Below are 24,563 nucleotides of genomic sequence, written 5' to 3'. Positions count from 1 at the left end.
ACAGGAGTAGGGAACTCAGCATCCAGGGTCCCAACTGCCACAGAATGAGTTGGAGGGGAAAGAACAGCTGTGCTGAGGGGGTCCCTGGGATTCTCCAGCTGTGGCCCATCATGGAGATCCCTGGGGGTGCCCTGGGGGAGATCCCTGGGGGCTGGGCCCCACACAATCCAACTCCAGTTCTACAGGTGAGTCATTAAACATCCCTTGAGCTGGGAAACAGTCATCCTCAGAAAAGCTAGGGGGAGGCAGAACTGACTTAAAAGATGCAAAATTCCAGGGCTTCTTCCCCGATTACTTTTCCTCCCTGGAGATGTGCTTTCTCCAATAAAGGTAACCTGTCCGGTGGACCTTCTGCCCTGGTGACACCTGCTGCTCTCAGCAGCCATGAGGCAATCCACAGAGACATCATCATCTTGTTCCCTTTGGCCCAACACTGTTTTTTTTCCTCGCTGGCTTCTTCCGCTGGAGACTTGGGCCTACTGCTGGGATGTCCATTTCCCCCTTCCCTCTGGGGTAGCCGGCTGCCCCGCCTCCATCTTGTTGACATAGCAACAATGATCTCCTGGCCACAGACTGAGGCTTTGTGATGCTACCTCTGAGGAGCTGAGGGAGGCTGCAGGAGCGGAGAAATTCAGCGTCTCCCCTGGGGTGGCTTATTCACCGACTAACCGCTCCTTCGAGTCGCTTTCTCCCCTGTAAAAGGAGCCCACTCTCCAGCACAGCTCAGTTAGGGATGCTTACTTCCATCCAGCCTTAATAATTACTCCACAAAAGTAGGCTAAGTGTGTCCTTCCTAGAATGTGCTTCGTAAAAGAGTAAAATGCTTCTAGCAACATGTATTAATATTCTAGAATGGGGTTGACAGCTCTTGGTTTGGAAATACCTGAAGATTTTGGGGGTGGAGCCTGAGGAGGAGAGGGAATTCAAGGGGTTATGATGCCATAGAGTCCACCTACTCAAGCAGCCATTTCCTGCACTCTGCCATCGGGAGATCAATTGCAATCCCAGGAGATCTGCAGCTACTACCTGGGGGCTGCCAATCCTGGTTGTAGGAACAGACTGGTTTGCTGTAGATCTAACCCGTTTCATCGCCTATGTATGGTGCTTCTGCGGACTGGCTATATCTTTTGAAAAATGGAGTTGTGATTGAGTGAAGATATACCACAGAAATTTTTAGAAACATTAAGATGTTCTTGTGTGGGACCACACTAGAAATTGTACCCTAGGGCAGTGGACCCCAACCTTTTTATCACTGGGGACCAGTCAACGCTTGACAATTTTACTGAGGCCCCGGGGGGGGGGTAGTCTTTTGCTGAGGGACATTGCCGCTGCCTGAGCCCCAGCTCCACTTGCTTTCCTGCTGGAGCCCCTGACTTCCCGCCGCCCGCTGGGGGGTCGCTGCCAGCAGCAGCTGTGTAGTGTTATGTCAAGGGGGAGCCCCAGCCATGGCAGCCACTGGAGAGCACCAAAAGTGAGCCGGCGGCAGAGTGGCAGGGCAGCCCCCGAGGCAGCAGCCGGGTAGGAGGAGGAGCCGCGGCCCAGTACCGACTGATCCACGGACTGGTACCAGTCCCCGGACTGGGGGTTGGGGACAGCTGCCCTAGGGCTCTTCAGTGTGGGTTCCCCTCCTTCTCTAACAACTGCTCCCCCCCAAAATAGAGTCCAATAGCACCTTTCAGACCAACAAAGATTTATTCAAGGCAGGAGCACTCGAAAGCTCCCCCCTTGAATAAATCTTTGTTGGTCTGAAAAGTGCTATTGGACTCTGTTTTTGTTGTCCTACTTCAGACCAACACAGGGACCCACTTGAAACTTCCCCAAAATTATAATCTGACCAAATTTGCCATTCACTCCATATCTTGCCTTTTCAGGTGCCATGGAGACCTAGGTGTACCTGTCAGAAAACACAGCTGGCTCAAATGTTTTCTCTGGAACCATAATGGAACATGGAGGTATTTTTAAAGGTATCCATTATGCTTAGCTAGTAGAAACTCCCAACGGGGTCCAGCTGTGGTTGTGTTAGCAGTCCTTTGAGATCAAAAGGAGGATCCCAAATCTTTTGGATGCTCATCTAGAGAATGCTAGCCTAACAATCATCATACTTCAGTTTCTTCAGGTCATCACAACAGCTGACCTTTCATGGGTTTTCAAAGCCAGAGATGATCAGAGCTGGGTTTACTGTGGCTTGGACTTCCTTGGAGATCTCCTGACCAAAAATTAACCAGGGTGGACCCTGTTTAGCTTCTGAGATCTGATGACATCAAGCTAGTCTAGTCTATCAGGTTGTTAAAATATGTATTTTAATGTACATACTTGGGATTCTAAGGAAGATTCTCTTTTAATCAGCAGGTCACTGTGAGATAATTTGGGCCCTAAGACATAGCATAGTCTAAGGTCCTTCTCTACCCCTCTGAATTATGTCAGTAGATACTAGGACAGTGGCCCCCAACCTTTTTATCACCGGGGACCGGTCAAAGCTTGACAATTTTACTGAGGCCCGGGGGGGGGGGTAGTCTTTTGCCGAGGGACGTCGCCGTGGCCTAAGCCCCTGCTCCACTTGCTTTCCTGCCAGTGCCACTGATTTCCCGTTGTCCACTGGGGGGCGCTGCCAACAGCAGCTGAGCAATGCCATGCTGAGGGGGAGCCCCAGCCATGGCGGCCGCTGGAGAGCAGCAAAGGTGAGAAGGCGGCAGAGTGGCAGGGCAGCCCCCAAGGCAGCAGCCGGAAGGAGGACGAGGAGGAGCTGCAGCCCGGTACCGACTGATCCATGGACTGGGGGTTGGGGGAACACCGGGGGTTGGGGAACACTGTACTAGGGTATATTGTATTTTATGTTTTAGCAAGTAGTATTGAATGAGGATCAATTAATTAGTAACCATGTATGCTAATTCATTAACTATTCAAATAGGCCTCTCATTTGATTCTATAAGGTGGAAGGCCAAAGGTCAGGGTGTCCTTGTTTGCCCGCTAAGCCTAGGCAATGTAAACAGATATACTGGGAGCTTTTAGCCTTTGGAGGTCCCAGAGCAGTTTGCCTACTTGCTTCCCTTTCTCTTCACTTCTGATTCTCCAGAAAGCAGTGGGCTTAAATATTAAATGGTGGACAAGCCGATATGAAGTGGTTTGCTTCGTGAGCTAGTGAATGGGCTGATGGTTCATTACAAACCAAATTGCAAAAATGTAATTCGTGCCCATCCCTGATCTCACTGGCTCCTAAGTGGCTACCGGGCTCAGATCTAGCTGTTCTGCAGACCAACAAGGACACCTGACAAAAAGAGCTTTGGCATCTGACAGAGGGAGCATTCATTCTCAAAAGTTTACACCATGAGCATTTTGTTGGTTGCTACGGGGTTCAAATCTAAATGTTTCACGTGGCAATTTGCCTTCAAATCCTGCTGTCATTGAGGTCTGCCAGGCGTTTCTCCTGCAATTGTTCCTCCTGCAAACTGCCCCTGTGGTGCATTTATTTTAATGTTCTCAGAATAAGGCCTGAGCTGCAAGTAAGTTATGAATTGTAGGAAAACCAAACGTAGTGGTTAAGGTACTCAGACAACAGTGTATTTCATCTCAGCATCCTGCAGCCTGTCTTTCGCACGCATCCCAGCAAAGAAAGTGAGGCTCAGGGCCAGCCTGTAAACTCCTTCGCTATTCCCTAAGACTGCATCACTAGAAGGTTACCACAAGATTATCTGGAGATTAAGGTTACCAGCTCTGGATTGGGAGTGGGTGAGATTTGGGGCAGGGAGGGACCTCAGTGGAATATAAAGCTATGGACTCCAAAGTAGTCATTTTCTCCAGAGGAACTCTTTAGCCTGGAGATGAGCTATAATTCCAGGGGAGGGGAGGGGAGGGGAGAGGAGGGGAGGGGAGGGGAGGGGAGGGGAGGGGAGGGAAGGGAAGGGAAGGGAAGGGAAGGGAAGGGAAGGGAAGGGAAGGGAAGGGAAGGGAAGGGAAGGGAAGGGAAGGGAGAGGTGTCAGCAGAAATGATGCCATGGACTCCACCCTCGAAAGCAACCATTTTCTCCAGGAGAATGGATCTCTGTGGCAAGGAGATCCGCTGTAATTCCAGGAGATCCCCAGGCCCCACCTAGATGTTGGCAACCATAGGTTTCCCCTCAGAGCAATACTTTTGGGACCAACGGGAGTTGGCTTCTGGACGGGAAAAGATCTGCTCCAGCAACACTCTGAGAACTCTTTTGTTGGCTCCTGTGAGGAGAACAGTTCCTGTCTGGAGCTCCATTGAATTCCTGAGCCAGGCCCAAGAAGACCCTTGGCAGCTTCTTCATTTATTTTGGGACTCCTGCCTGACTTGGAATCAAGGGGCTGGAGATCCATCCTTCTTATCCAGCAGCTTTAGTGTAGGACAGCCAGCGTCGTGGTGTCGTGGTTCAGAGCAGTGGCTTCTAATCTGGAGAGCCAGGTTGGATTCCCCCCTCCCCCTTCCCATGCAGCCAGCTGGGCGACCTGGGGTCATTCCCAGTTCTTTCAGAACTCTCTCAGCCTCACTTACCTCACAGGGTAGGAGTTGTGGGGAGGGGAAGGGTGGGCAATTGTAAGCTGCTTTGAGACTCTTTGGGGTAACAATAAGGGGCCAAAAACTCAGCTTTTCTTCTTCTGCCCTCCGCCCTGTTTTCCTCCACGCCCATTCATGAGTACTCTGGGCCCTTGTGTAATCGCTGGAATGACTCCTGGAGGCTCGTTGTGAGCAGCCAACTCACTCGCTACCCACGTGGCTCTTCGGACGGAGCTGCCTGGCCTCCTGCACCCCTTCTAAATACGGCAGGACAGAGAAGCCCAGCCTCGTCACCACCTCCACTGGTCTTACACTTCTCGTAGTAAAAACCCATGTGCGTTGTGCTTGGGGGCTGGAGCTATTTTCGGGTGTTATTTTTCCATTTGCTCCACAGCTGTTTTCAGTCACAAGTTCCTGGCGCCAGGACAGGACAGAGAGCTGGCGAGAAGGAGAGAGGCGGTGATGGTGACATGCACTCACGTGTGAATCTCCCTTTGTCGGCATGCTGGAGAAGGACGTGGCCTTTGTTCAGCTCCTTGAGAGAAGAGTGAGGAAGGAGCCAGACACCAAGCCAGGAATTCAGACAGGGGTGGCCACATTATGGCTCTCCAGGGGCTCATGGCAATTGTAGTCTGGAGAGCCACAGCGTGGCCACCCCTGCCTCATTGCCATGCAAGGTCATCTGTGGTCGCTGCCCGTTTTCGTGGGGAAGCGACCCAATGCAGTTAAGGGAGAGTGGACCTTCAGAGCAGGGCTCTCTTGGTCGGGAGCGGCACACGTGGCTCCCAGGTGTGGGTGTTTATAGCTACCATTAGGCCACCCCTCTCCCGCAAACAGGATTTTGGAAAGGGAACTGCTAAGGTGCGGCAACTGGGAAGTCGATTACAGAGGCTGAATTACATTAGCCCTGTTCAGACTGTGAAGAGGGGCATGGGGGAGGGGGAGGGGGTGAGATCGCAGCAGCAGGCCCTGGGTTCGACTCCAGGTGTTCAGCAGAAGAGTAAAAAAACAAAAGCAAAAAACAGGAGCCAGGCGTGCATACGCAACTATACAAAGCGTCTGTTTCCATATCATAAATGAGTTTCTGCACAGATTCACTGGAAATGTGGAGGTCAGAGCCGGAATCTCACCTCTACTTCTCCCAGGGAGGCCAACCTCCAGGTGGGACCTGGGGATCTGCCCGGAATTACAGCAAATCTCCAGATTGCAGAGATCAGTTCCCCTGGAGAAAGTGGGTCTTGGGAGGGAAGCGCTCTTAATTGCAGTCAACTTATGGTGGGTTTTCAAGACAAGAGGCATTCAGAAGTGGGTTGCCATTGCCTGCCTCTGTGTAGGGGCCCTGGACTACCTCGGTGGTCTCCCAAGTCCTAGCCAGGACCGGCTATTCTTAGCCTCCAACATCTGTGGGGATTGGGCTGCCAAGTCAAGAGACATTCAGAGGTAGTTGGCCCTTGCCTGCCTCTGCGTAGCAACCCTCAACATCCTTGGTGGTCTCCCATCCAAGTCCTAACCAGGGCCGACCCGGCTTAGCTTTGGAGACCTGACCAGATAGGACTAGTCTGGGCCATCCAGGTCAGGGCATTGAGGTTAATGGGTGGTATTTATGAAAGAGGCAGCTAACGATGGCTCCATTTCAAATGGAAGTTCTCTTATTCCTTGACTGCCATCACAGGGGCTATATTTTGAGCATATAAAGCACCTGACTGTCCACTGCGTGCTGTTTAATTAAGTTACTTGCTATAATTTATATGAAAGTCAAACAAAGACTCTGTCACAAAATTTGGATTGTCCAAATGAGAGTTTATTATATTTCACACGTTTGATAATTCCATGTTTTTATTAAAATTAAAATTGTTCATTTGCCATTTTTAAGCGAGTCTGAAATCAGGATCACCTTGTATCCTAGGAAACACAGACAGTACTTTTATGTGCTCTTTTTATATAAAAGAATTGAATAATGAAAAAGGAGCTGACAATTATGTATATTATTCAAATGGAAGCTGTTGCTGAACACAGTCTCTGTACAGTTCTGGAATCTGGTCTATTATGTGCTCGTGTTTAAGAGCCACTTTAGCACCAAATATTGGGATCCTAGCATACAATCCAGGCATGCAAGTATCTTCTTGTTTGATTGTGCCAAGAGGGAGAACGTCCTGAGACCAGAGAATTCCAACCAGAGAAGACCCAGCAAAGATGCTTATTGCACAAACTGATGTGAAGGTTGCTTGAGAAATTCCTGGAGATTTGGAGGTCAGGCCTATGGAGGGCAAGACTTGGGCAGAAAAGGGACCTAAAACCCACTCTCCCGAGCAACCATTTTCTCCAGGAGACCCCATTTCTGTAGCCTGCAGATAAGATGTCATTACAGGAGATCAGTAGGTCCCACCTGAAGGCCGGCATCTCTAGGACTAACCCTTTTTCAGGGCTATGACTGGCAAGTTGACTGTGCTTCAAGCCAGACCATAATATGAAGGATAGTCACATCATTGTGAGAGAGAAGGTAACTGAACCAAGCTTAGGTTGTCCAAGATGAATCAGGGATGAGTTTCCCAGCGGAAACGGAGAATTTGGTGAAGAGTACAGTTCTTCCAATGGGCTGGATCATTTGGGTTGGATCCAAGGACTCCCTTCTGCTGGGTGAGTAATCTTCCTCCAAGTGAAGAAGCCTTCCTTTCATGACAGTAGCCAGATTGTGCCAAAATAGGGCTCCTTCCATGGGACTGGGAACGTGGAAAGGGAGCTGTTGAATCCATCCCCTTGGCAGTGTGAACAACTTCTTGTCAGAGAATGCGAAAAGAAACAATGTCAGAATGTTTAGCATCATTTGAGTCTGATAAATATTTGTTTCCTACAGCTGAAGAATTTTGCACAATGCATCATCTGCCTTCGTTAACACATAAAGGTAACTAACTGCATGTAGCCAATACTTTGGTATGGATATTCCTTAGATATTGAGGAAGGAAAATGCCTTTACGGATGGAGCCCATCCACAGGATCTAACCCTGTACAATTAAGACTGCAGCCTGATTCCAAAGTCAATACCATACCATCAGATTGGGCCCCACCATTTTGCCTATAGGTTTGGTCCACCCCCCTCCCCTTTTCTACTGCTTATCATCAGGCTCCTTCCCCTGGTCTGCCAAATGCTACCAGTGTAGGGATTTCAGTCCCCAGGAAATACCTGGAGATCCCTGGGGATTATAGCTCCTCTCCAGGCAACAGAGATCAGTCTCCCTTGAGAAAATGGCTGCTTTGGGGAGGGGGGGGTGAACTCTGTAGCATTATAGTAGAGATCAGTAGAGATCCTTCCCTGCCCTAAATCCTCCCCTCTTCTGGCTCTCCAGGTATTTCCAAGTCAGAATTGGCAAACCTACACCTGGGTCCAGTCCTGGCACAATGCAGACCTCCCTGTGACTTCCATCCAATGATCAAAAGTTTGAAATTAAAAGTTGGCAGCCCTAATATCAACTTTGGGGTAGGCCCGCAACACGTTCCCTAGAAAGCTCCACCTGCATTCAACCAATGAGGCCACCTAATGCCAGGAAGAGCTGGGGCTCAAAAGTGTGACCTCACACCAAGCACATGCGCAATGTCACAAGTATTGAGGGAATGGCTGTCGCAGAAAGTTCCAGTAAGGAGGTTTGGGGATAGTCTGGAGAAAATTAATCGCCACCCGATTTTTTAAAAAGAAGGCACTGACAAAAAAACAGACGGGAAGAACAAATTGCGGTTCCGTGTCGCGTAAGGCACAGCTTGCTTGCTAAAACCATCTGGTGTGTTTGACTAAACCTTTTCCATGTCCAGTGTGGGACAAACTTGGTGTATCAGATCATGGCTTGGGACCGAGAGAGTCAGGCTCATCTTGAAGCGCCACGGGGTGTGGAGGAGACTGCCTCGTAGAGGTGAGTGTCTAGTTATCTTTGAAATGTTCTCATTTTTCAATATTGGGCTTTGTCCTAGCTTGAAGACAAAAAAAAACAAAACAGAATCATGTAACGGAATCCAAGGATCATTGAAACACAGCATCACCCTTTGGAAAGAAAGGCAGAGCAGTGCTTGGTTGCCAGACAGACCGATAGAGGAGCAGGCAAGCAGACACATACAGATTATTCCTTTAGTTGCAACTGTACAATTTGGATATTAAACGGAAAAAATCTGGCAGAGGCTTAGAGGTGGCAGATGCAGTCTCTGGAGCATTTGACAGAATTCCAGTGGAATGAAGTTGGATCTTCTATATGTTATTTTAATTAAAAGAATGAGAGAAAAAAAGGGGGGGTGCTTAATCGGATGAAATACAGCATGAGCTGCCAGGTTCCATGGTGTCGAATGAGACCATTCTGAATATTCCTGATCTCTCATTGTCAAATAAAAGGAGGATTTTTCCGGATGTAAATGGGATCCTGTTTATAGACCCAGGCTAACCATGCTGTATTCCCCATTATGGATGGCTTGTCACCACATTTCTGAAAATTTTAATAGCTTTAATAATAGGAATTAAACAATCCGTTGTGAATATTTTAAGTAAATATGAATAAATAAAAAATAAATAAATGTATAAGGTATCCAGTGGAGATCCCACATCCAGCCGGCACTTCAACAGTTTGGCTGGCTCCCAGTTGAATTCCGGATTAAGCTTAAGGTTCTGGTAATCACCTTTAAGGCCATACACAATTTGGGCCCTGTGTATTTGAGAGACCGCCTCCCTGCCTATACCCCCAAAAGAGCCTTACGCTCCGCCACCTCCAACTGTCTGCGGATCCCTGGCCCCAGAGAAACGCATCAGACCTCAACAAAGGCCAGAGCCTTCTCGGTCCTGGTCCCCACCTGGTGGAACGAGCCCCCTGAGGAGATCAGAGCCCTGCCCGAACTTCCACAGTTCCGCAGGGCCTGCAAGAGGGAGCTCCTCCACCAGGCATCTGCTTGAGGGCGACCGACTCTGAACACCTGCTGGTCCCCCCAGACGCCTGCCCATGACTCTCCCAATGTTACTGTTAATTGTTATTTATATTATAAATGTGGATTTGTAATCTTTTGATGCTTTACTGAAAATTGTTTTGATGTTATAGTCTGTATAATGTTCCATGTAAGTTATATAATGTTCAGTGTAAACCGCCCAGAGCTGCAAAGAAATGGGCGGCAGAGAAATCTAAATAAATAAAAATAAATCCTATGCTCTTTGATGTGATGATGATAATGATGTCATCCATCCAGTCTTATCCAACCCTCAGCGATTCTATAGGAAAGTCTTCGCCATGCGCCCCTGTCTCTGACTGCTTCTTTCGGTTGGTTCACGGTCATCCCTGTATCGGCTTTGATTGTGTTGAGCCAGCGGATCCTTTGGCGACCACATTTCCTTTTGCCGCTGACCATGCCGAGCATTAATGATTTTTCTAGTGAGTTTGATCGCATGAGCTTTCACCGTAATATCTTCCCTTCTAATGACATAGTTGGTTTGCTCCTCTCTAAAATTATCTTGTTGGTAACTTTGGCTGTCCAGGGTATTCGCAGCATTCGTCTCCAACACCATAACTCGAAAGCCTCTATTCTCCTCCCGTCTTCCTTCTTCAGGGTCCAGCTTTCGCATCCACAGGTTGTTATGGGGAAGACAACAGTGTTGAACAGCCGGCACTTTGTATTAAGGCTGATATCCTCACTCTTCCATATTCGGCTCATGCCCAACATTGCGTTCCGGCCCAGTGTTATTCGCCGTTTGATTTCATGGCTGCATCCACCACTTTGATTGATCACAGAGCCAAGACAGATGAAATCATCAATACATTTAATGTCCTCGTTGTCAATCGTGACTTTGGTGCTACTGCCAGTAGTTGTCATGATCTTGCTCTTTTTGATATTTAGGTATAGTCCAATTTGTTCACTTTCTTCTTTTAGTCCCTTTATCAGGGTCTTCAGATCACGCTCCGATTCAGCAAGGAGTGTTGTATCATCTGCATAGTGGAGATTATTGATGTTACGGCCTCCAATTTTGGCTCCAATCGTAGATTCTTCCAGATTAAGCTTCCGCATAATTACCTCTGCATAAAGGTTAAAAAGAAAGGGTGATAAGATACACCCTAGTCTCACTCTTTGGCTGACCTTGAACCAATCAGTGTCTCCATAGATTGTTCATACTGTGGCCTCCTGGTTGGTGTACAATGAACTGATGAGGTGGGTTAAGTGGGACGACACTCCCAATTCATGTAAGGCATCCCATAACTTCTTGTGGTCAACACAGCTTTAGAATAATCAATAAAGCATAGATAGATGGCCTTTTTATATTCATGTGTTTTTTCAAGAATCCAGCGCAAATTTGCAATGTGTTCTTGGGTACCGCGACCATGTCGAAAACCAGCCTGGCCATCTGGTAGCTGAACATCAATGGTTGATTTGAGACAGTTCTGGGTGATCTTCAATAAGATTTCACTTGTGTGGGAGATCAGTTTGATAGTTTGAGCAGATGCGAGCATCACCTTTCATTAATAATGGGATAAAAACGGACCTTTTCCAGTCTATCGGCCATGTGCCAGTTTCCCAGACTTTTTGGCATAATGCTGTGATTGCTCCTGGTGGAACAGATCTGAGTAGTTCCACTGGAACGTTATCTGTGCCAGGAGCCTTATTATTTGGGAGCTGTTTCAGAGCCCAGATCACTTCTTCTTCCAGTATAGGCGGTTCCAGTTCGTGTCGGGTGTTTTTGGCTGGTGACTGAGGCACCTTGGTGTTTGCATATAATTCTTCTGCATATTATCGCCATTGATCCTTGATGTTGGTTTGGTCAGTCAAGTCTTTTCCATTCCTGTCTTTGATGGTCACTTTACGAGCAGTGAAGGTGCTCCAAACAGGTTTCACCTGAGCAAAGAGGCTTCTGGTGTGACCTCTAGTACACTCACCTTCCAGTCGCTCGCATTCTTGTGTCCAATACGCTTCCTTATCTTGTCTAGCAGCACGTTGAAAAAATGCATTGAGCCTCTTGAATTCATCTCTCTTGCCAGCAGCTTTTGCTGCTCTTCGTTTTTCACCAATTTTGATGGTGTCAGATGTTAACCAATTGCATCTTCTTTCCAGCTTTTGTATGGTATATGTTCTGAAGCAGCTTCTATGATATTAGACTGAAACTAGACAAAAAGCCCATTTTATTTCTGAATAAAATGGGCGCTAGCCGGGGGCCCCCCCGCCCACCGAAGTGCAAAGGCTTCTGCGTAGGTGGGGGTGGAAGTGAGAGAGGCGTCCTACCGTAGCTGTGGGGCGGCGGCTCCAGAGCGTGCAGTAGGCGCCACAACGGAGGATGGCGGGCGGGCCAGAGGCAGGCGGCGACATGGAGCGGAGCGGCGGCTGTGGCATGGGCGCGCCGCTTGGGGCGGCGGCCCAGGAGCGGCGCTGGAGTAGTGGGCTGTCCTCGTAGGGCGGTGGTCGTCGGCGCGGCGGAGCGGTGGTGGCCTCGAAGGGCGCTGAGAGCAGGCAACGGCAAGTGGGAAGGTGAGGGTACCACCTATGGTCCTTTTCGAGCCAGCAGACACATTTGGAATTCTGGCATGGAAATGGTATGTGCAACAACAAAATGGAGGCCGCAAAATGGCTACCACAGAAGTTGAAGCCACCCATTAAATGATCCCCATAGTCCAAAGAAATTGGACTATGCTGGTCTTGATGGACCATTGGCCTGATCCAGAAAGGCTCTTCTGATGTCCTTATTCAGGGGAAGGCCTCAGCCTCTCTGCCCTGTTGCTGGCCCTCCAGAGGAACTGGCTGGCCACTGTGTGACACAGGATGCTGGACTAGATGGATCATTTGTCTGCTCCAGAAGAGCTCTTCTGATGTTCTTATAAAGAGCTTCTAACTTGAATAACGCAGTGTACATCCTTGTGCTGTAGTAGCAGCTGCTGCTAAACCAACATTAAAAAAAACCTGCACACCTAATCCAATCTCCAATGGAAAATCAAAAGCATTCCTGGGGAAAGCCCTATCTGGGTACACTTGGCAGATGCCTCGAAGGGTGGCAGTGAGTGCCAAGGTGCCCTCAAGCATATTGGAAACCCCTGCTTTAGCCTTCTGTGTGGTTCTCACAGCTAAAATGTGCTTTCTGAATTGGTAGCGTATTAGGTGATTTTCTTAAATGTGACTGTAGTTAGTTCAGCAGTTAGCCAGTTTCAGATTCTGGATTTAGAATCATAGAATCATAGAGTTGGAAGGGATCTCCTGCAGGACACTCTGCAGGACACTCACAACTCTATCGCTCATCCACTGTCACCTGCCACCCCCTTGAGCCCGCTCAGAATCAGCCTCTCCATCAGATGGCTCTCCAGCCTCTGCTTTAAAAATTTCAAAGATGGAGAACCCACCACCTGCAGAGGAAGCCTGTTCCACTGAGAGACTGCTCTAACTGTCAGGAACTTCTTCCTGATGTTTTGACGGAATTTCTTTTGAATTAATTGGTTCTGGTCCGTCCCTCCAGGGCAAGAGAGAACAACTCTGCTCCATCCTCTATATCAGTGGTCCTCAACCTTCCTAAGGCTGCGGACTGGCGGTGGTGGGGAGGGCGATCGTGCGGCCGCTCATGCCGCACATGCGAGGCCGCGTATGCGCAATGCGCATGCACGGCAGGTCCGTGCATGCGCATTGGCGCCATGCGTGGCCACAAACGTGCATGTGCGGCACATCCGCCCATAATCACACGCGCGAAACTGTCACGCGTGCGCATTTGCGGCCACACGTGCGCATTTGCGCCCGTACATGGCGCAAACTCGCATGTGCGGCCCTGCTTCCCTCTCCCCCCCCCCTCCCACAAAACGAAGCTTGCCAAGCCGCAAGCTAATCGGCCGCTTTTGGGAAGTTTCTTACTGCGTGGGGCGGGCGGGGAGAGGGAGCACTGGTTGGGGACCACCGCTCTATATGGCACCCTTTTAAATACTTGAAAGTGGTTATCAAATCCCCTCTCAGTCGTCTCCTCCACAGGCTAAACAGGCCAAGCTCCCCCAACCTTTTCTCATATGTCGGTCTCCAAACCCCTCGCCATCTTTGTTGCCCTCCTCTGGACACGCTCCAATTTGTCTACATCCCTCTCCAACTCCAAGTGAGGCCAAACCAGAGCAGAGTAAAGCGGTACCATCACCTCCCGTGATCTGGACACGATACTCCGTTTGATACAGCCCAAAATCCCATTTGCCTTTTTAGCCACTGAGTCACACTGCTGACTCATGTTCAATGTATGGTCTACTAAGACTCCTAGATCCTTTTTGCACATGCTACTGCCAAGACAAGTCTCCGCCATCCTATAATGTTGTATTTGGTTTTTCCTACCTAAATGCTGAACTTTACATTTGTCCCTATTGAACTTCATTTTATTCAGTTTCGCCCTCTTTTCAAGCCTATAAAAATCATCCTGTATTCTGATTCTGAATTCTGTTGTGTTTGCTACCCCCCCCCCAGTTTAGTATAATCTGCAAATTTAATAAGTATCCCCTCTAATCCCTCATCCAAATCATTTACAAATATGTTGAACAACACAGGCCCCAGGACAGATCCTCGGGGTACTCCACTGGTCACTCTTTTCCATGAAGATGCTGAACGATTAACAAGTACCCTCTGGGTACGATCTGTCAACCAGTTATTGATCCACCTGACAGAATTAGGATCCGTACTGCACTTTACCCACTTAAAGTTTTAACTCCACAATTAATGTCATATCTGGGGGAGACTACAATTCCCAGAATGCACCAAGGGAAGAATAAATGCAGTGGTTGCCAAGGTAGCGCTTAGAATCATAGAATCATAGAACAATAGAGTTGGAAGGGACCTCGTGGGTCATCTAGTCCAGTGGCCAGGGACCGGGACCAGTTCGGAGATCAGCTATCCCCCCCCCGTGCATAATGGGACTTAAAGAAGCTAGGTGTTTGTGCACTGCTCCAAAAGTGATCCTAGGCCCCCGTGTTGTGTTACATTTTTGCCACATTGATCACTTTCACTTACAAGAGAAGACTGAGGAATAATAGGAGTTAAACAGTTCAGCCTTCTCTTCATCATCTTTCCCCTCTTAATAAAACAGTAAGGGGTGTTGGGGTGGAGACATGGCTGCCAGTCTGCTCCTGACCACCAAAGGGAGACGAGGTCAGTAGGGCTGCCAAGGGGGATGAGAACAGAGGCTGCACCAGCCCTTTTTGCCCCAAGGCTGTCCTCACTGTCAAGTCCAACTGGAAATGGCCTCAGAACCCTGACAGAGCTGGCAGGAGGCTGCAGAGTGCGCTCCCTCCCCCTCCCTCCCTTCAGGCCTGCTGCGAAGGAGCCTCTGACAGCCCCTGACTGAGGGGAGTTGGTTCTTATATGCCGCTTTTCTCTATCCAAAGGAGCCTCAAAGCAGCTTCCAGTCTCCTTCCCATTCCTCTCCCCAGAACAGACACCCTGTGAGGGAGGGGAGGCTGAGAGAGCCCTGAGATTACTGGAGAAGAAGAAGAGTTGGTTCTTAGAGGCCGCTTTTCTCTACCCAAAGGAGGCTCAAAGCGGCTTACAGTCGCCTTCCCTTTCCTCTCCCCACAACAGACACCCTGCGAGGGAGGGGAGGCTGAGAGAGCCCTGAGATTACTGGAGAAGAAGAAGAGTTGGTTCTTATATGCAGTTTTCTCCACCCAAAGGAGGCTCAAAGTGGCTTACAGTCGCCTTCCCTTTCCTCCCCCCACAACAGACACCCTGTGGAGTGGGTGAGGCTGAGAGAGCCCTGAGATTACTGAAGAAGAAGAAGAAAAGTTGGTTCTTAGATGCTGCTTTTCCCTACCGGAAGGAGTCTCAAAGCGGCTTCCAATCGCCTTCTCTTCCTCTCCCCACAACAGACACCCTATGAGGGAGGGGAGCCTGAGAGAGCCCTGAGATTACTAAAGAAGAAGAAGAAGAATTGGTTCTTATATGCCGCTTTTCTCTACCCGAAGGAGTCTCAAACGGCTTACAGTCTCCTTCCCTTTCCTCTCCCCACAACAGACACCCTATGAGGGAGGGGAGGCTGAGAGAGCCCTGAGATTACTGAAGAAGAAGAAGAGTTGGTTCTTAGATGCTGCTTTTCTCTACCCGAAGGAGTCTCAAAGCGGCTTCCAATCACCTTCCCTTCCTCTCCCCACAACAGACATCCTGTGGGGTGGGTGATGCTGAGAGAGCCCTGAGATTACTGAAGAAGAAGAAGAGTTGGTTCTTAGATGCCGCTTTTCTCTACCCGAAGGAGGCTTAAAGCAGCTTCCAATCGCCTTTCCATTCCTCTCCCCACAACAGACACCCTGTGGGGTGGGTGAGGCTGAGAGAGCCCTGCTACTACTGCTCAGTCAGAACAGCCTTATCAGTGCTGTGGAGAGCCCAAGGTCTTCCTCCTGGCTGCACGTGAAGTGCAGAATCAAACCCGGCTTGCCAGATTAGCAGTCGGCACTCCTAACCACTACATCAAGCTGGCCGCAGTACAAAGATGTTGTTTGGGAGCTCTCTGTACACAGTCATTTATGAGCGTTTGCCATAATGTAGATACCAATCTGTAGGCGGTTTGAAAGCGCTTTTATTTTGTTTTAACAGCTCTAAATGCATTCTTCCTAATCGCCAGTCCTAATTTATCCCTCCTTGAAACAGGATATTTTTTTCAGTGCCATCAAATATATCCAGATAAATCTCAGCAGCAGTGCATAGCTGGCTAAACAATCAATTCCATATAAATTTGAATCTGTACGATTTCCAGAGTCACCAGCCAACAGAGTAGATAATGTGATCCTAGGGGATTCACCACAGTCATCTTTAACATTGATCTCCTCGAGGAGCAAGATGACAAAAACTGACTGTAAAATCAATTGTGAGAGACCTCTAATTCTATGCTTTGGTAACCATAAAATCCAAGGAAAAAATCCACACATCCGCTTTAGTGTGGTGGGACCAGGTGCCTCCGGGTCAGTGATATTTTCCTGTTATAAATCCCATGATTCGGGTTTTATAATTGCTCAGGCAAACGTCTGCTCTCTTGAAGTTGCAGAGCGACAAAGACCATCCTGACTTAACTGGGGTTTGGGCCTGGAAAAGGGCACAGTGAACATGTTGGGATCTCTGTGCTCCTTCCCAGAAGCCACTCCAGTCCAGAAGCTTTCAGATGTGTGTTGCATTAGTGACCTATAAATCTTTTCGCTCTATAACCTAAAAGCCTGGAACACGTATTTTAGTTAGGACTGCCAACCTCCAGGCAGAGCCCAGAATTACAACTGATCTCCAAATGACAGAGAACAGAAGAAAAACCGTGCTGGATGAGACCAATGGTCCATCTAGTCCAGCATTCTGGCCAACCAGTTCCTCTGCAGAGCCAACAACAGGGCATAGGGACCAAGACCTCTTCCTGACTGCCTCCTGGCTCTGGGATTCGGAGAATTAGTTCCCCTCAGTCATCATGACTAGTAGCTATTGATAGAATTATCCTCCATGAATCTATCTGTTCCTCTGGCCATCCCGGCAAACTGTGGTAGCAATTTCGACATTTTAATCACACTCTGTGTTCCCCTAGAGAAAATGGCTGCTTTGGATGGCAGACTGTATTGTGTTCATACCCTGCTGAGGTCCCAGGCAAACCCCCAAATCACCATAAATTTCCCAGCTCAAAGCTGACAACTTTACTCCCCTAACTTATTTAACTGGTAAATACATCACTTTTTACTTGCTTGATCAGAACAAGGCTCATTTAAATGACTGAAAGCCAATGTTGTGATGGAATGGAAACTGAGGGTACACGTGATCATATATTGAGATGATGTTGTGTGAAGAATATTATTATAATAGAGAGCGAAAAGTTATTTGTTGTTGTTGTTAGGTGCGAAGTCATGTCCGACCCATCGTGAACCCATGGACAATGATCCTCCAGGCCTTCCTGTCCTCTACCATTCCCCAGAGTCCATTTAAGTTTGCACCTACTGCTTCAGTGACTCCATCCAGCCACCTCATTCTCTGTCGTCCCCGTCTTCTTTTGCCCGCAATCGCTCCCAGCATTAGGCTCTTCTCCAGGGAGTCCTTCCTTCTCATGAGGTGGCCAAAGTATTTGAGTTTCATCTTCAGAATCTGGCCTTCTAAGGAGCAGGCAGGGCTGATCTCCTCTAGGACAGACCGGTTTGTTCGCCTTGCAGTCCAACGGACTTGCAAGAGTCTTCTCCAGCACCAGAGTTCAAAAGCCTCAATTCTTTGACGCTCGGCCTTCCTTATGGTCCAACTTTCACAGCCATACATTGCAACTGGGAAGACCATAGCTTTGACTAGATGCACTTTCGTTGGCAGGGTGATGTCTCTGCTTTTTAGATTTACCATAGCTTTCCTCCCCAGGAGCAAGCATCTTTTAATTTCTTTGCTGCAGCCCCCATCTGCAGTGATCTTGGAGCCCAGGAAAATAAAATCTGTCACTACCTCCATTTCTTCCCCATCTATTTTCCAGGAATTGAGAGGGCCGGATACCATGATCTTCGTTTTCTTGATGTTGAGTTTCAAGCCAACTTTCGCACTCTCCTCCTTCACCCGCATCAAAAGGCTCTTCAGTTCCTCTTCGCTTTCTGCCATTAGGGTGGTATCATCTGCATATTTGAGATTGTTGATATATCTCCCTGCAATCTTGATCCCAATTTGTGACTCATCTAACCCCGCCTTTCTCATGATGTGCTCCACATACAAGTTAAATAGGTAAGGCGACAGTATACAGTCTTGCCGAACTCCTTTCTCAATTTTGAACCAATCAGTGATTCCATGACGGGTTCTCACTGTTGCTTTTTCACCTGCATATAGGTTTCTCAAGAGACAGATAAGATGCTCTGGTATTCCCATCTGTTTAAGAATCTGCCACAATTGGTTGTTCTCCACACAATCAAAGGCATTACCATAGTCAATGAAGCAGAAGTAAATGTTCTTCTGGAACTCCCTAGCTTTCTCCATGATCCAGCGTATGTTGGCAATTTTATCTCTAGTTCCTCTGCCTCTTCTGTCTGTACTTCTGGAAGTTCTCGGTCCACATATTGCTGGAGCCTAGCATGTAGGATTTTGAGCATATATCTGCTAGCATGAGAAATTAGTGCAATGGTGCGGTAGTTTGAACATTCTTTGGCATTGCTCTTCTTTGGGATTGGAATGTAAACTGACCTTTTCCAATCCTGTGGCCACTGTTGAGTTTTCCAAATTTGCTGGCATATTGAGTGCAGCACTTTTACTGCATCGCCTTTTAAGATTTTGAATAGTTCAACTGGAATGCTGTAACCTCCACTAGCTTTATTGTTGCTCAGACTTCCTAAGGCCCATTTGACTTCACATTCCAGGATGTCTGGCTCTAGGTCAGTGACTACCTCCTCGTGGTTATTGAAGATAACCACGTGGTTATGGGTCAGAAAAATGAAAAGCATGCCTACTGGATGGGGGATACGCTTCTAGGTAGCACTGTGTGTGAACGAGACCTTGGGGTACTTGTGGATTGTAAACTAAACATGAGCAGGCAGTGTGATGCAGCGGTAAAAAAGGCAAATGCCATTTTGGGCTGTATCAACAGAGGCATCACATCAAAATCACAAGATGTCATAGTCCCATTGTATACGGCACTGGTCAGACCACACCTGGAGTACTGTGTGCAGTTCTGGAGGCCTCACTTCAAGAAGGACGTAGATAAAATTGAAAGGGTACAGAGGAGAGCGACGAAGATGATCTGGGGCCAAGGGACCAAGCCCTATGAAGATAGGTTGAGGGACTTGGGAATGTTCAGCCTGGAGAAAAGGAGGTTGAGAGGGGACATGATAGCCCTCTTTAAGTATTTGAAAGGTTGTCACTTGGAGGAGGGCAGGATGCTGTTTCTGCTGGCTGCAGAGGAGAGGACACGCAGTAATGGGTTTAAACTTCAAGTACAACGATATAGGCTAGATATCAGGAAAAAAGATTTTCACAGTCAGAGTAGTTCAGCAGTGGAATAGGCTGCCTAAGGAGGTGGTGAGCTCTCCCTCACTGGAAGTCTTCAAGCAAAGGTTGGATACACACTTTTCTTGGATGCTTTAGGATGCTTAGGGCTGATCCTGCGTTGAGCAGGGGGTTGGACTAGATGGCCTGTATGGCCCCTTCCAACTCTATGATTCTATGATTCTATGATTCTAAGAAAAATAAGATATAAAAGTTAGTATTTCCTCCTGACAATGGGTATTAGCTTTTGTGTATTATACTGGAAATCATCACGGCCCCTCAGACATGTCGAGCTTTTTTGGTCCTATTAACCTTGATTTAAATTAAATTGATTAAGGAATCAATTAAACAGGTTAAAAGGTGGATGAATACCTGGAGCAATCTATTCAGAATCTCGCTCGCTTCCTTTCGAATGAATAGTTACTGCCTGGAAAGCATTCTTAGAGTGGTCTTGTTGAATTAATACACTCTGGGAAGAGTCACACATCATCTGCAATTTTCTCTCAGCATTAGAAGGTGATGTGGGGTCTGGCCACGTCTATCCCCTCCCAGAACTAGGGGGCCACAAAAAGCACTTGTGATGATTTATTTTCTTTTAGTCATTAATGATATCAACATAAGACAGAACCCCCTTGGAGGGTAACAGGAAGAATTGTTCCTATGGAAGATTAGTATTTATTTTGATTCACCTGCTTATAACAATAGGCATTTAGGACCCTGGACACAGGAGGTATCCATAATTATACCTAGTCCCAAAATACCAGAGGCAAGAGGGAGATGCCCCCGTCCCCCTTCTATGGCTACTTTCTCTCATACAAATGATGACAGGATGGAGACTGAGTGATACTATAGGTTTTGTTTGAGAGGGGTGGGGGTGGCAGGTATCCTTATAATTTGGGGGCTGTATAAGAATATCTATTCCTTATAAGAAATATTGTGGCATAAAGTATTATGGTGGTCAATTCTTTCTAATTAGGGCTAACGTACAAAGCAATTTAACATCTTTCAGTATCCTGTCATTTCGGTTTCGCTCCGCTCGTGTTTCCAGATATTAACAGTGACATCATTATAATTGGGTTTGAGAGACCATTTTCATTGTGAGGAAGAAAAGCTTGTGGATCCTACTCCTTCTTTGGGGGGCTTTTTGGTCTTCCTCACTCTCTGCAGGTTTTGTACATTCCATTGCTCTAATGCAGGGGTAGTCAAACTGCGGCCCTCCAGATGTCCATGGACTACAATTCCCAGGAGCCCCTGCCAGCGAATGCTGGCAGGGGGCTCCTGGGAATTGTAGTCCATGGACATCTGGAGGGCCGCAGTTTGACTACCCCTGCTCTAATGCATATGGCGTTTACAAAAGGCTAGGCTTTTGAGAAACAACTGCCAACGTGTCCTCGTAACTTTAGTAATGGTTTCAGGCTGTTGCATCCGACATTAAAAAGTCTCTTTTTATTTCTGAACCCTTGGTAAAGTCGTGTGTTTCTATGGAAACAGGGGGGGGGGTTCTAGAAAGCTCCATCAGGCTGGTGAATTGGGGTGCCATTTTGAGAGGAAGCCAGGCTGAGTCCCCAGTCCCTGCTTGATTGGATACATGTAGTTTTCTTTTGTCACCTGGTATGACTCTTGCAGTCAATAATATAAATAGGGGGAAATGTTTAGTACGAACAGGTTGTCTTAGCCTGTGAGGCAATTTAAGAGATGGATCTGAGGATGAAGGAAAGGCTGATGAGTCCAGCCACTAGGGGTGGGACTTGGAGATCTCCTGGAATTACAACTGATCCTTAGAAGGCAGAGAACGACCAACTGAATGGAAGATCCAGTGACCGGCACCAAAGAAAACACGGCTTAAACAGAGCGAGGAAGACCTTAGAAACCCGCGATGGACTATCCAGGTGGCCAAAACTGCTGCCACCAATCGCCAGGAGTGGAAACATATTATAAACAAGGCAAAAAATCCAGCAGCACCTACAGCAGCGTATTGGCTGAGAGGACAACCTGCCCCACCGATTGCCAGCTAAAGGATAGAAAGAAGAAGGAAGAAGAAAACAGAGATCAGTTTCCCTGGACAAAACGGCTGCCATGGAGGGTGGGCTTTATGGCCTTGTACCCCAACTGCAGACTCCACCCCCAGAATCAACAGGAATTTCGCAGTTCAGAATTGACAACTCTGGCTTTGCCTGTTTCCTCACTTCCACTGAGGACTGCTGGAATTGCTGGGTAATAACACTGGCTGTGAATCTCTGCAGAATTGCTACAGACCAGATTTTAATCCAGAGCAGCATCAGGTAGCTGGAAATTAGAACACCAACACAGAATTAATTCCCAAATGCTGCCTTAGAACCTGTCATGACCAGCCTTCCTAGCTTCCAGCTAGGGCTGCCAACCTCCAGGTGGGACCTGGAAGTTTCCTGGAATACACACTGATCTTTAGACTGCAGGGATCAGTTTCCCCTGGAGAAAATAGCTGCTCTGGAGCGTGGACACTATGCCCCACAGAAGTCCTTCTCCTCCCCAAACGTCCAGGGATTTTCCAATCTGGTGTTCGCAGAGCTTCCCCCAGGACTGCAAGATTCGAATCCAGAGGCACTTTAGAGTCCGACAACAATGTAAAGAGTCCAAGCTCCCTTGGCCAGATACAAAGTAGAAACGGAGATCTATTTGTCTTCTACTGCAGGCCAGAGCCTCTTGTGGCGCAGAGTGGTAAGGCAGCCGCCTGAAAGCTTTGCCCATGAGGTTGGGAGTTCGATCCCAGCAGCCGGCTCAAGGTTGACTCAGCCTTCCATCCTTCCGAGGTCAGTAAAATGAGTACCCAGCTTGCTGCTGGGGGGTAAACGGTCATGACTGGGGAAGGCACTGGCAAACCACCCCGTCTTGAGTCTGCCATGAAAACGCTGGAGGGCGTCACCCCAAGGGTCAGACATGACTCGGTGCTTGCACAGGGGATACCTTTACCTTTACCTTACTGCAGGCCAATGTAGCTCCCCTCTAAAACTACCGCCCTCCCCCCCAAGAAAGACTCTTGAAGCAACCCTTCACAATACCTGCCCTACAAAAGCCACACATCCTAGGAAAACAAATCACATCATTTCCCTAATTTCCCCTTTCCTAATATCCCCACCCCACCCCAATGATCCCATAGCACCCACAGACACAAACACCTCAGATACGGTGCATCTCTTGCCCTGTTATCCTTCCAAGACTATCGAGATGGAAGTTTTGGCCTGAAAAATTATGACTGTCTTGTAAAAGGCACAGGAAACCAAGGAGAAGGTCTTTTGTTTGAGCCTTACCCATAAAGTGCCAGGCTGTGTGTGGGGCTGGTACATCTTCTTTCTTTGCTGTCCATTTCTACCAATCCCTTTTCCAAGACCTGGATCAGCAGTTAATCAAACCCTACATATAAAACTGTTCTAAAGGAGATTATCTCTCGCGATGCAGTGCCAGACTTGGAAGACCACAGGACGCATCAGCTGGCAAGAGTCTCCTGTTTTTACACATCTATGGAGTATCTGGAATAGATTCTTAGGAACGCAGGTTATTGATCGTGCTCTTTGGTTGAGCATCAGGAGTGTACATTAGGAGTGGGTGTTGTTGTTGTGAATGTGAAACAGAGGATTTCTTACTAACAAAACAGCCAATCCCACCGAAAATGTTCACACTTCTGATGTTCTGAATTTACGGGATAAAGTACGTGATAGTCTGCCAATCGTATCTTTTCATACCTTTTCCCTGAACCATGTTTTGCACAAAACACTAAATACGACTAATACTTCCAACAGTGAGTAGCAAGTAGTCTGGAAAGGAAAAAGGGGGGAAGAGTAAAGTTTGTCTTCAGGAGTGAGATTTTTTTTTTAATCACTTGACTACAACAGTTCCTTGAGAGAAAAAACAGGTGAAAGCCCACTCAAGCGGACATAATGGGCACTCCAAAAGAGCTTAATTTATTGATAGCCTTAATTGATCTTTTGTGGAGTGCCTCTGCTTGACATCAGCTTCTCTCGCCTAGTGGGAGAGGTTGATAGATCCACATTATGACATTTTCAAATGCTGCTTTATTAGTCAACACAAAGGAAGCATTATTGGCCAGGAACCTCTGTTCCCGTGCACTGTTGATGGCAGCCTCATTTCCATGCTTTTATTTGCATTAAATACCACTTTGTGATTTCTGTACCATTGGGGTGGATGGAGAAATTGCAGAAACCATCTTTGCCATTAACTGCATGGGGTTGGGTCTTTTTGTGACACGAGTTACCCCAGATCACATGGCAAAAGATCCATATCCTGCTTTTTCCCTTCGCAACAACGGAATCCATATATCCACAGCGGAAGAAAGAGATGGCTGGGTCAATACCCAGGTGAAGCAGGGGTTGCTCTGTCCCCTTTGGCCACTGGCAGGGAATGGGAGGGTGGCGTTGCCAGCTCCAGGTTGAGAAACGTCTGCAAATTCTGATACCCAGCCAGGGCATATTGTATGCAGAGCCCTCTGCTCAAAGAACAGAAGTGAGTGGAAAATCTGTCTGCTCCTCTCAGAATTTGCAAGTTAATAATTTCTCTTATGTTTCTGACAAGTAGTTCAAAAAAGGGGGTGGGGGCTTTTATTCTCCTGCAAACTGAAAACCCAAATTTAAAGGCAGCCCACATCCACCTGGCAACTCTACAACCATCAGGTGGGACCTGGGGGTCCCCTGGAATTACAGCTCATCTCCAGTTGACAGAAGGGTTGGGCACTTTGGTGTCCGAAGCGGACACCGAAGCGCCCAAGGGTGAGCTTTAGGGCATTGTACCCCACTGAGGTCGCTGTCTTCCCCGGGCTCCATCCCCAAATACCCGGACATTTCCAGACCTGGAGCTGTCAACCCTCCCCCCCCCCACCCCGGCCCCCCACTGAGGGGCACTGGCCACACTGCAAGCAGCCCAACAGAAGCATCACGGCTTTATGATCCCCTTCCCATCAGTTTCATTTGTAAAAATTAGTTTCCTTTTCCTCTCAAAGGTTTTCACAGCAAACGGGGCTGAAATATTAATTTCAGCCGTCCCTCTGCTCCTTTCTCGGCTCTCCTACTTTTGGGGGTAGTGACTTTCTCCCAAGAAGCCTCGCCTGGCGTAATGTTGTTTCTCCTGTAATGCTGTTTAATGTAGC

The 24,563-nt window shown here is 47.9% G+C and overlaps 1 long non-coding RNA gene across 2 annotated transcripts; it reads left to right on the top strand.

Annotated features, from left to right (window-relative positions):
- The first annotated feature begins 604 nt into the window (after positions 1–604).
- LOC143821009 (uncharacterized) lies at positions 605–8,775 on the top strand. 2 transcript variants are annotated; one of them, XR_013225628.1, is made up of 4 exons: positions 605–726; positions 1,872–1,964; positions 7,368–7,415; positions 8,474–8,775. It is a non-coding gene; the product is annotated as an uncharacterized LOC143821009 (long non-coding RNA). The 2 variants fall into 2 exon arrangements; XR_013225629.1 differs by having other exon boundaries at positions 620–815.
- Positions 8,776–24,563: the final 15,788 nt, after the last annotated feature.

Source organism: Paroedura picta, chromosome 11 (genome assembly GCF_049243985.1).
Source record: "Paroedura picta isolate Pp20150507F chromosome 11, Ppicta_v3.0, whole genome shotgun sequence".
NCBI classification, from domain to species: Eukaryota; Metazoa; Chordata; class Lepidosauria; order Squamata; family Gekkonidae; genus Paroedura; species Paroedura picta.
The sequence above is the reverse complement of the archived record's forward strand: the minus strand, read 5'-3'. Positions and strand labels throughout refer to the sequence as shown.